This window comes from Cajanus cajan, chromosome 6 (assembly GCF_000230855.2).
Source record: "Cajanus cajan strain Asha chromosome 6, NIPB_CcT2T_4, whole genome shotgun sequence".
Lineage (NCBI taxonomy): Eukaryota > Viridiplantae > Streptophyta > Magnoliopsida > Fabales > Fabaceae > Cajanus > Cajanus cajan.
In genome coordinates, this window is record NC_138522.1 from 6987797 (window position 1) to 7000498 (window position 12702).

The 12702-nt window shown below is 41.4% G+C and overlaps 1 long non-coding RNA gene across 1 annotated transcript; it reads right to left on the reverse strand.

The window, feature by feature from the left end:
- Positions 1-8355: 8355 nt before the first annotated feature.
- LOC145958826 (uncharacterized) lies at positions 8356-9867 on the reverse strand. Its single transcript, XR_014434382.1, has 2 exons — positions 9483-9867; positions 8356-8615 (listed from the first exon to the last, which is right to left on the reverse strand). It is a non-coding gene; the product is annotated as an uncharacterized LOC145958826 (long non-coding RNA).
- Between the last annotated feature and the right edge of the window lie 2835 nt (positions 9868-12702).

Genomic DNA, 12702 nt, shown 5'->3' on the forward strand with positions numbered 1-12702 from the left:
ATTTACAACGCAAAAGTTCGTAAGGTCAAATACGAACCTTACAAGCTTATCCGAGGTCAAGTCTGAACCTTGCAGAATTCGTAAGGTCGAGTACGAACCTTACAAGCTTATCCGAGGTCAAGTCTGAACCTCGCAGAATTCGTAAGGTCGAGTACGAACCTTACAAGCTTATCCGAGGTCAAGTCTGAACCTCGCAGAATTCGTAAGGTCGAGTACGAACCCTACAAGCTCATCCGAGGTCAAATCTGAACCTCGTAAAATTCATAAGGTCGAAAACGAACCTTATACTCCTCTCCGAGGCCAAGTCTGGACCTCGTTAAGTCCGAAAGGTTAAATACAAACCATAACACGCTTACTATCGCAAACGATCCTCACATGAGATCGTTTCACCCAAACCTAAGGACAAAATCGGAAATACAGTAAAACCTAAAGCATGATCAAACTTGCATGCGAACTCCAGCGCATTTACTTAAGGTAACACACAAATTCCGAGGTCAAAAATGGACCTCGAAACCCATCCCCAAGGTCGAATGCAAACCATTCACTAGGGCCGAGACCCCACTCTCAATACCGGGGTCAAAACCCCGACACGACCAACCTCAAGTGAGATCCAACCCTTGACTCCCGTATGGGATTAACTGCGAACCTACACAGTGATTACTTAATCAAAGCCTGAGGTCGAACGCGAACCTCAACACGGCCCTCCAAGGTCGAGTTCGACATCCGTCTAGGGTCAAGCTCGAACTCCCACGCGAAATTTGGAGAGCTCAAGTTCGATCCCGAACACCGGCCTCGCCAACTCAAGGTAAAAGTACAACCACATACAAAAATATACACACAGGCACCAAACGTGTTCCTCAAACAACGCGAACACCCCAAAATTAAGCGCAAAAATGGACGAGATAGAGCAAAATATGTACATATATATAAGTAAAGTTCCAAAATTCATTACATAAACCCAAGCAAAAATTAAGCAAGTCATTACAGAGGCAGCCTAAACTGAAGCACCCCCACTAGAGCTATCATCGGCGTCATCCTCCCGAACCAACCTTCCAAAGCGGACGATTTTCTCCACATGCATGGAAGAGAAGTCGAATCCAGGAGCGAGAAGTCGTGCCTGACAAGCAGCCTTTTGGAAGCCCCTCATATGCTCAACCACGACGGAGCGCTCAACCTCGGCGAGCCTCCTCTCCACGACCGCCTTGCCCGCGGCCAGTTCGGTCAGCTCCGTCTTCAAGGCAGCAACCTCATCCTCGTAGCCACCCTGAATAACCTCGCTGCGGAGGCGCTCCTCAGCCGCCGCCGCCAACTCCCCCTTGAGGGAAGTCACAGCATCCTCCAGCGCCCGTACTTCATCACGGGAAGACGTCACCTTGTCCTCCAAGGAGCGAGCACGTTTTATGGAGAAGGCCGCAAGCTCCTGCAACTCCCTCACCTGAGCAGCATAAGCCTCATTGGATCGCAACGCGATCTAAAGAGACTTTTGTGCCCGCGCAAGATCACCTCGTGCAGATCGAAGCTCGGCCTCCTGCCGCCTCGCCTCGCCAACGGCAGCACTAAGGGCTTTATTTTTCTCCCTCAAGATCTTGTTGGCCTCCTTCCAAGGCTGGAGTCGCCCCCTCAACTTGGCCAGTTCTTCCTGCTGCCCAGCCAAAACCTCCTGCTGCTGGCTCCATTTGGGCTTCCAGTGGCCCATTATTCCCATGACCCTCTGCAGCATGACCTAGGCAGCATCAAAATTGTCCACGGGACCGACCTCGTCAATCAACCCCTAGTCCTCAGAACTCAGCGAACCTTGAGGGAAGAACCTCTCTGCGGTCACCCCCGCACTCCACAGAGAATTCAAGTTCGCGGAGGCGCTCACATGGTCCAGCCGCACGGTGTCAAGACCTTTTCCGAAGCGGTGGGCCAAGTACTTAGTCCGAGGAGGACCCCGCGACGAACCCTCCGGAGGCACTGAAGCCGCAGCAGAAGACGGCATCCCCTGCTCAACATCCTGAAAGTCCACCACGGGGACCTCCGACCTCGCCTACAAAAATCAGTCACACGTCAAAAATAAACAGAAGGGCTAGGGGAGAACCACCAAGAAAAATAACGCAAACACTACTTACCTCGGCAGCAGGAATAACCCACTCAATGGCCTGGGTAGCCTGCCCAGCAGCCTGTGTCGCCGCCTCGGCAGCATTTCCTGCCTGCGAAAAACCACCCTAAGTCAGACGACCATCCAACACAGCAAAAGGCAGATGAAAAACTTAAAAAACAAAAGACTCACCACCCGGCAACTTGAGCAACCTGCTCAGCTACCTGGTCTCCTATTCCGGCAGCAACCACCCCGACCTACAAAAGGAACTGACCAGCCTCAACAAACCTAACTTAGTCGAGATAAAAAGAGACATTTGGGAAAGCGAGATCATTACCTCGGCAGCCTGTACGGCGGGCTCGGCAGTCCGCGCCACCTCTTCAGTAGCCACTTGGGACGGCGGACTCTTGGTGAGATCCGCCGCGTTAACATCGGCCGTTCGGGAGGTCACCTCCTCGGCGCCCGAAGGAATGGAAGGCCCAGCGACCTCTTTCTCCTCCCTCCTCCTCTTCCGACTAGCTTTAGGAAGGGGAACCTCCTCCTCTGTGAGATCGGAAACTTCAAGCTCAGCAACATTGTAGCGATGCTTAAGCTCCTTCCACAATTTTCCCATGTGACCTACAAAACAAAAGAGGGAAGCTTGAAGGAAAACGGATAAACAAGCAATCCAACGGCCGATCGAAGGCAAAATACTCACTCTCTAGGTCCCTCTCCCTGTGCGCTGACCTCTCGAGCGACAGGATGAACTTGCAATCCAGCGGCCGAGGAAGCGCCTCAAGGTCTTTGATGGCTACCAACTCCGCAGCCGTCAACTTCAATTGGCCCACCCCATGAAACCTAGACGGTTTGGGGCACCAATAAAATGGGAACTTCGGCAACCCACCAAAGTAGAATGCACCATCCTCCGTCGGATCGACATCCACTAAGGCGACCCGAAAAAACTCCTGTTTGAAGTTTTTGTACGATTGGGAGTAGAGGGTGAACAAACCCCCACCCTTACCCCCATTCAACGACAAAATGCCGTAAGGAGGGACACCCAGCTTCAGCTGATAAAAATGAAGAAAGACGGGAAGAGACACTTCTATCCCTAAAACTGTACAAAGGACCTCGAAGGCCCGCAAAAAACCCCAACTATTGGGATGCAACTGACAAGGAGCCGCATTGACATGATTCAAGAAATCACACTCAAACCGAGTAAAAGGGAGACGGACACCTAGGTCCCTGAAGAAACACCAAAACATATAGAAGTGGGGAGAGTCGGTCGACTTCCCCATAAACACACCTTCCCCGGCCTGACAAGGGTCAGGCCGGAGCATTGAAGAAATGGAGGGGTCACAAACCTGCCCCGTTTCCCAAACCGCGTCGACATCAGCACGCGAATGGAACACGCTCTCAACCCCGGCCACGTCGTGCCTGACCCAGTCATAGCCAGGAACCCCTGGCACCAGATCCTTGGGCGGATCAACCTTCGCGGCGGCGGCCTTTCCGGTGACCACCGCCTTACCCCGCGCCCTGCCTTTCCCCTTGACAGGCGCAGAAGAACCAGCACCACTCTCCCCAGCCATATAAGAGAAGAAGAAACAAGACAGACCCCACGAAAACCTGGAGAAGAAGGCGAGGAAAAAATGAGAGGAGCAGGAAGTACCTGGTACTATTCCTCAGAAAAATTACCCTAGCAACAGCTGAGTCACCAGGAACGATGGTGGAAACGAAAAAACGAAGACGGAAAGACAATGAAGGACGGAGAGAAAGCGTGCACGAAAAGCCAGAAGAAACGAGAAATGAGAAAAATGAAGAGAGAAGAGTAGCGGAAAAGAGAAAAGGTTCTACCCAAATTCAAACGGCCACAACACGTGTCAGCCAGGGGACACACTCGAATGCGCAATAAATGAGACCCATTATGACAAAAAGAGCCATCATTGCATAACCGTCACACCCATCAACACGCAGCCCTCGGTTACTGAAACGAGAAACGACACGCGACGCAATGAATAGGCCAGCGTATCCAAAAAGTCATTCCCCTTGGTGAAGCTCGGACTCACCTATACCGCCCGACCTATGAAACCTAGCTCGGAGCTCGGCACCACGATGCGAAGTGACCCCGGGCGTGTAATATGTATTGTCAGCTCGGTATTTAAGACCAGGAACCCTCGCCCCAGACCAAACTTACTACTCAACCCCGGGACTACATCTCCCAACCAAGGTCGAATCCGAACCTTGAGACTACATCTCCCAACCAAGGTCGAATCCGAACCTTGAGATTATACCTACCCAGCAAGGTCAAGTCTGGACCTTCAAACAATAAATTAGAAAATTTCTCAGAAACCCATTTCCCTTTCGCATCGCTCGACACTTAGAGGATTTAACAAAGCTCGATCTTAACTCCTCGACCCACGGTCTTCGGAGCTCGGGGGGCTAATGTACTATCCGATCTGTGAAACCGAGCTCGGAGCCCGGCACCACGACACAGGATAACCTCGGATACGCATTACATGACGTCAGCCCGGTATCTAAGCAAATCATAACTGATCCCAAAGGATCTCACCCCGGGCAAGATATATTATCTGATCTTATTATATCTTATCTCAGGCCCAGAGCCCAAAACAACCCTAATTCACACTAAGGTACGTGCATTATTAATACTAGACTCATACTCACACAAACACTAACTTTAGCATCAGAATCTCTTTTGCAGGTACCTCCCCCATCTTGGAGCACCAGTACGTCACCAAAGGAGGCTCAACGATCTTACTGGACGGACCATCACTACGACCAAATTCCGGTAAGAACACTAATTATTAATTTTAACATTTGTTTATACTTAAGTGATATGACATTTTATAACATGACATTTTATAAATAAAAGATATATAAATAAATTTTTTATTAATAAAATAAATATCAATTACTGTATAAATAGATACAAATAAAGACTTTTTATGTTATTTTTTATTTTTATCCTTATGTCTCATAATTAAATATCACATTACTTAAGTGGTAATAGATTATCAAATAACGTCAAAATTTAACAATCAACAAATATCAAATTATTGAGAGAATTAAAATTATCTTATTAAAATAATATATACATGACAACAAACATTTAAGTGGACCATTGCTAGTTTGATTGACGAGAGGTGTAAGTAGGTAACTCGATCCATTATAGGTTGAACCCAAATGGGTCAAAAGCAACTTGGGTTGAGTTTTATGACCAATTATAAATTATTATTTTTTTTTGCATAGGCCAACTTGTTTTTAATGTGGGTTTGGTTGGTTCACGAGTTGAAATCCACTTTGACAATTCTAGAAGAACTTTAAGGATTAAATACAAAGAAAATTATTAGACAAATAATTGTGAATAAGAAACCCTTATGAGTATAATAATTTCATTATATTATATATATCTTTTTTATAAAATAAATTTGTGTAAAAGTTTGTGGGACATATTATATGTACAACTCGTACACTCACATCTCTTTTATTTTTTTCAGATTGTACTCAATACCCTTATGTTATTAGGACTTACAATAAGATCCCTTAAAAGTTGAAAAATGTTACACTCACACTCTCGAGTTCTCCTTCTTTTGGTGAAACCTCTTAAAAATTGTAAAGATGTTACATTCGCATCCTCTAGCTTTTCATTCCTTCACCGAGTCTTTCTTAAGCTCCATCGTCATCACCTCCTCCTCCTCTCAATCTAGCACCTTACTCATACACCAACTACCCTCAAAGTTTTAGCCATGTTTGCTTCTAGCCCATACTCAAGAAAAGGATGATTGGTGACTTTCTGATAGACCATGGACCAAGGGTCTAGTCACTAGAGCTATGGCTAGAAGAATCCAAGAAGAGTTGGACCTTGTGAAGACTATTGGACTTGCCAAGCCCAAGGTATTCTTCACTTGGAATGCTCTATCATGAAGAGAAGACCTAGTTCTACTTGTATATATTGTATAGTTTTCAAATAGTCTTTTGTATAGGTTATTTTTGCCTTTGTATTTGTGAGGCACTTTATTTGCTTTTGTGAGTGTTTGTATATTGATTTCAAGGTAGGTTACTTGGAGAGTTTAACTCCATTTAACCTCCTTAGTTGATTCATTCATTTTGTATTTTTTCAGTAGGGAAAAGGGGGTGACATTTAGCAATGCTTGGGGTGTGATTATTAATTGGGCCAGAACTGGGCCTAGGCAAAATTTTGCATATTGGACTCATTTTGCTCCTAATTTTTCATAGATTTGATTTAGCTAGGTCTCATCATCATATGATGAACCTAACTAAACCAAATCAAAGTTTTTCAAATTAAATCATGGAGCCAAAATGCATCCAAGGCCGCCTAGCTAGTTTCTTCCTCCTTGGCCGAAAATTGCTTGTCGCACTTCAAAGGTTTGAAGCTTGCCTTGCAAGCTTCTAAACCTTTGTAAGGTTAGCTTACCTTACTATGGTTCTTAAGTGAACCATGGTCAAGGTTGGCTTCTCCTACAAGCTAGCTAAACCGTAGGAGTTAAGTATACCTTACCATGGTTCCTAATAAACCATGGTTAAGGTTAGCTTCTCCTAGAAGCTACCTTTACCCTATATATTTGTAATTACCTCATTTGTATACACTTTTGACATTTATGAGAAATAAACTTCAGATTTCTCTCTCAAGAGTCTCCTTCAAGACCGAAGAAAACTTTCTCTCCTAGGTTCTCATCAAAGGTTCTTCAACCTTACCTTGGTTTCTTAAGCTTTTACCTCAAGCTAAGGAGTAACCAAACCACTTCAAGGATTCTTCTCCATTGAAGAAAACTTCAAGGAGCTTCAAAGAGTCATTGGAGTCTTGACCTCAATAGCATTCACGGTCCTAAGCATGGAGTTGTTGAAGATCATCAATCATCTTCAACCTATCTCCATCATTTTTGGTATCTAGAGCCTAGTGCTCTTGAGATTTTTGTTTCTAACTTTTTCTAAGTGAATCCGTGTTGTATCTTCCTTTTCTATGTCTTAATGTGTGTTTGCTGAATGGATCTAGTTCTAATATGATTTTTGATGGATCCTATATGTCTAATATAAAGTGATTGATTCATGTTTGCTTGTTCCTATTCTTGTGAATCAATTTCGGTTTTGTGCTTTAGGTACTCTTAACCTTGTACATTTTTAATTTTTTGTTGAGTATCTCCATTCATTCACATGTGTCCGTGATTGGACAACATGCATTGAGTATAGTTTTTGTTTCTTAATCAATTGTTTTGTCTTAGAAAGTCATGTGTAGTTCTTTGTATGTTGAAACTTCCTAGACTAGCTTGTTTGACCTAATTTTGTTTTGTGTTTTTGTATCCGAAAATTGTTGTGTCTTTTCTTATTAAATCTGTACCTTCCTAAATGTGCTTTTTCTTTACATGATTGAGTTCTTAATTTGCTATTAGTTCTAGCAAATTTCCTAGAGTTAGGTTTCTATTATGTCTTGTTAAAAGTTTTGTCAAAAAAAATTGTTAAACACTTCTCCTATTAGGTTTCTTTGTGTTTTGTGTTGTGGCTGAAACTTTTTGTAATTTTTTGAGCATTAAAACAGAGACAAAACAGAGGTGTGAGTGTCCTAATTGCATGAGAAAAACGAAGGAAAAGGTGCTTAAAAATTTGACCTAAAAATACTACAAAATTGTGAAGCACTAGTGAAAACATGCTTGTGAAAATCTCTTGTTTTGTGTAAAATTTTTGCTGCAGTATTTTTACATTAAATACGAGTCTTCTAAGTGTTTAAAAGGCATTGAAACTCCTGAACATCAAAAGCAAAATAAGAGAAAAATATTTTGCAAAAGAAAAAGAAAGAAATAGCCAAAGAAAAAGCCAAAAAGGAGTGAAAATTGGTGAAGTGTTGCTCTCGGATTTGGTGTATTTTTGTTACATCTTTGCATTGGTCCAGCCACATCTTTGTGTCTTGATTTTGTTTATAATCTTAGCTTTTGGTTTTGTAATCCATTCTAGTACCTTTCCTAGGTTAATCTTTGTGTGCTAGCCTTCAAAATTTCCTTTAATTGTTGCTTGTCATTTTTGTGGAACTCCTTCTAGTTTGTCACATTTTCTTCTACCAATTGGTGTAGCTATTCTAAATTATTCTTTTTCAATTTTTAGCACTAATATTCAGTCTTGAAGGTGGTTGAGTGTTTCTTAAAAGGTGTAGGAGGCCAAGGCAAAGGACATCCACTTGAAGGTTTTGGTGGTTGCTTAGGGAGTTTGTTCTCTCTTGGTGGCTAGACTCTTGAAAACACCTAGAAGTGACTAATGTGACACCCTCTACCTTGCATATCATAACTCAATAAATTTAAATAATATAACATTTAATAATCAAACATGTTTAAAGAGTATCACATTTTTAACAAACATAATCAGCGAAAATTACAAAGAAATAAATCTCAAAGTTTCCAAAGTAATTTTAAATAACAATAACACCCTAATCTAATCTTATCTACGCCTCGATGTCACATGTCCTATCAGAGCATAGCCCATATAGAAGCCTAAGCTTCACCACCAACATCCTCAGCCTCATGCTGATAATCACCTGTATAATGGTCAGAGAAGAACAACACAAAGAAAAAGGGAGTGAGAAAACATCTCACTCGGCTCACAGTGTAGGAATATATATACTAGATAGCCAAACACAAACAAAACATAGATTAATAACAATATCACATCTCACTCATTCAAGGCATATGAATTTGTCATAGAACATCAAAAGACACATGTATGGACACGGACTATATTTTATCATGCATGTGGCGCCAGTCACTTATCATGTAGCATATTGCCGCTAGCAATACACAAAGAGTAGTCTAGGAGTACATGTCGGGACACACCCTCTGCGCACTCTCACTAGAAGGACATACTACCAGAGTCTCGTCGGGATAGCTAAGCCGCGCAAGATACATCCCATGCACACAATGGGCGAGACTGGGACTTCCAAACCGAGCCATCCCCAAGGACTGATCCCCAAAGCTTTTACACTAGGGGCCTTCTCTGGCGGCGTATTCCATATCGTACCCTTAACACTTATGCAAATGATGCATGTCAAACAAGACTGTATGCATTCTCATATCACTTTATCACTTTCCATAGTCATTTTTCTTTATCACATTTCATATCTCATTATCACATTATCACATTTCATATCTCATGTCTCAATCACATTTCATATTATCTCATGGTCATTGCACATCATCATATCACATCATATCATATTATCATCACTTCATATTCACAACTTTCACAATCATAGCCTCAACATAGTTTCTATTCATACATGCATATTAACTAAGCAATTAGAACATACAAACAATATGACATACAACAAACACAGGATTGGGGGCCAATCCCACTACCCAGCATACAATCCCACACTCAGAGCGAGGTTTCTCACTCCCCCCCTTACCTGGATAAGCAAAAACTGAGACTATAGCACGACTGCCTCCCCAAAGCTTCTTCCGCCTAAAACAGGGACCGGAGCTAAAACTAGGATAGAAGAGAGTATAAGAGAAGAGAGAATGAGAATGAGAAGTGTTTCTTGGGATGGTTTGCAATGGAGAAGTGAAGGCCTATTTATAGCCTCCATAGCACATTAAAAAAATGGAAAATAATGAAAAAATCTTAGACAAAACGAAATGGGATGAGTTGGATGCCATATTCTTTTCATACCGATTTTTGACCACCGAATTTGACCTTCTAGACGGCCGAATTTGAGAATATCTACTTCATGAAAGTTGTAGAGTTTTCTCTTATCTTTCCATAGCCACCAATTTTGCATCATTTGGACAATCACAGCCCAAGTTATACCCCAAAAACCGAGACTTGTCAAACAGCCCAGCGAGAAACGATTTTAACAAATAAAATTCCGATTTTGACCTTCTAGACGACCGAATTTGAAAATGGATTCTTCATGAAAGTTGTAGGGTTTTCTCTTAGATTTTCATTGCCACAAAGTTTGCATCATTTGGACAACTAGAGCCCAGGTTCTGCCCCAAAAACCGAGGCTTGTCAGTCAGCCCAGCGAGAAACAAAAAAATACACAACTATCTAATTAAACCCAACAACACACATATATTTCTAAAGCCTACAATTAAGCATAAATGAAGTGTGAATTAGCTACAATTGAAGTAAAAGATAATCACAAAATTATGACCAAATACCATATAATAATAATAATAATGAAAACTGGGATGTTACAACTAACATCAAGGTTGCTTCTAAAAAGAGGAGTGAAACACCTTGTGAGGCTGCAGTTGGTGGCTGAATTGGAGCAAGAAGGAGTAAAGCTAATTGTGAAAAATTTTTGTGAAAATTTAGAACTAAATTTAGTGACGAAATTTTTGGTTGCTAAAACTAGTTTTTCCTTACAACATCCGTCTCTAAATTTGTTTCTAAATTAGTGGCTAATTTGTTTTTCTTGAAATTAAGTGCAGTCACTAATTTCATTTGAAAGTGAATTTGCATTTCATTTGGAGTGTAAATTTACTTTTCATTTGAAGAAAATTTGAATCTCATTTTCCTTATAATTTTTGTTTTCTAAATTTCTGTACAAGGCCTTTATTAAGGAGTGTCTTGGAGTGCCTTTGGAGTATCTCCATCTCTCCTTAAGAGTTCTTATAGTAAATCACGTTTAGTACTTGTGAGAGTGGTCCTTGAAGGTCTTTGGTGCCTTTCAAGCTGTCACTTAGGTTTAATTGCTTTCAACGTCTAGTTTATGTTTTCTTGTCTTTAAGTTTTCAAGCAATTTATGTTTTCATGCTCTTTATGTTTTCAAGCATCATATAAATTGTACACATAGGCACTTGTTTGTTATTTTTCTTTAAGAAAAGTTCTTTGTGAAAATTGTTTTGTGCAAGACAAAAGTATAAGGGGGTTTAGAGATTTTTACTTGAAGAGGCTTGGTTATTAAGTGGCTCGATAGTAGCTCACCTCCCTCCAAAGTTCAATTTATACTCTTAGACCTCCAAGTGCCAAGTCTAAAGCACTCCACAAAAATCTTATTTTCATAAAAACTATTTTTGTTTGGGAAAATCTCTTGAATTAAAATGTCTCAAAATTCCTCCAATAGTGAAAGTGATGGCTCTCCAAAAAGTCTTTCTTATATCACTAAAGAGCTCAAATCACTTAAACTATGGAAAAAGCAAGAGTCCATTGAAAGAGAGAAGGAAAGAATTGAAAGAAAAGGACATCTTGCTTATCTTGAGGAAGAATTGAGAATTTTAAGGCAAAAGGAAGAAAAATTGAAAGAAGATATGAAGAAACATAGAAAAAAGAGTAGGAGCTCTTATTCCCAATACACATCCCCTAATGAAAGCATGAATCAAGGGGATCACTACCATCACACCCCTAGAAGGTCCATAAGACCTAGGGAAGTCAAAGTTGACCTTCCACATTTCTTTGGTAAAGTGAAGAGAGAAAGGTCCCTCTAGCTACCCTTAGCTTTCAAGGGCATGCCATGTATTGGTGGACAGCTCTAGAGAGAGAGAGACGCCTCCACAATGATCCTCTAATTCAATATTGGAATGATCTCAAAAGTTCTATGAGGAGGAGGCACATTCCCACCTATTATGGAAGGGAGCTTATGAATAAGCTCCAAAGGCTTCAACAAAGAGATATGTCTGTAGAACTCTATAGGCAACAAATAGAGCTTTTAATGATGAGGGCAAGCATAAGGGAAGACGAAGCTACAACTGTAGCTAGATTCTTAAGTGGTCTTAATTTAGAAATAAGAGACCAAGTGGAGCTACTACCTTACAGGGACCTAAATGACTTGGTCCAACTTTGTGTAAGGGTAGAACAACAAAGAATGAGAAAATCTTACAAAAAAGATAGCTCCCACTCTTCATTTCTAAAGAAAGATTCCAAGAAGGAGGGAAAAACTTTTGAGAAAAAGAAATCTTTTGAACCCTCCAAGAATCTAGCAACAGAAAAAGATAAGGGAAAGGGGAAAGACACTACACACACTAGTTCTAGGACTAGTGATATTAAATGCTTTAAATGTTTAGGGAGAGGCCACATTGCCTCCCAATGCCCCACAAAGAAGGTCATGATCATGAGGGAGCATGACATTTATAGTAGCCAAGATGAGGCTACTACTTCCTCTAGTAATAGTGAGGAAGAAGCAAGTGAACAAGAGGAAGGTGTAGAGTCAACTTTTCCTTATAAAGGGAGCTCTTAATGATTAGGAGACTCCTCAACAACCAACCTAGTGATACTCTATCACAAGTTTTCATACTAGATGCAAAGTTTCAAATAATGCATGTTCTCTCATTGTTGATAGTGGTTCATGGTGCAATTGTTGTAGCACTAGGCTGGTTAAAAAGTTGGGTTTAACTACTAGTCCCCATCCTAAACCTTATCAACTCCATTAGATTAATGAGGATGGTGACTTAGCAGTTGACCAACAAGTAAGGGTCAAGCTTTCCATTGGGAACTATGAAGATGAGGTGCTATGTGATGTAGTACCAATGGAAGCTTGTCATATCTTATTAGGAAGGCCATGGCAATTTGATAAGAAAATCATGCATAATGGCCTTACTAACGAGATTACCTTTACTCACAAGGAAAAGAAATTTGTGCTTCATCATTTTTCTCCTCAACAGGTGGCTGAGGATCAAGCACAAATG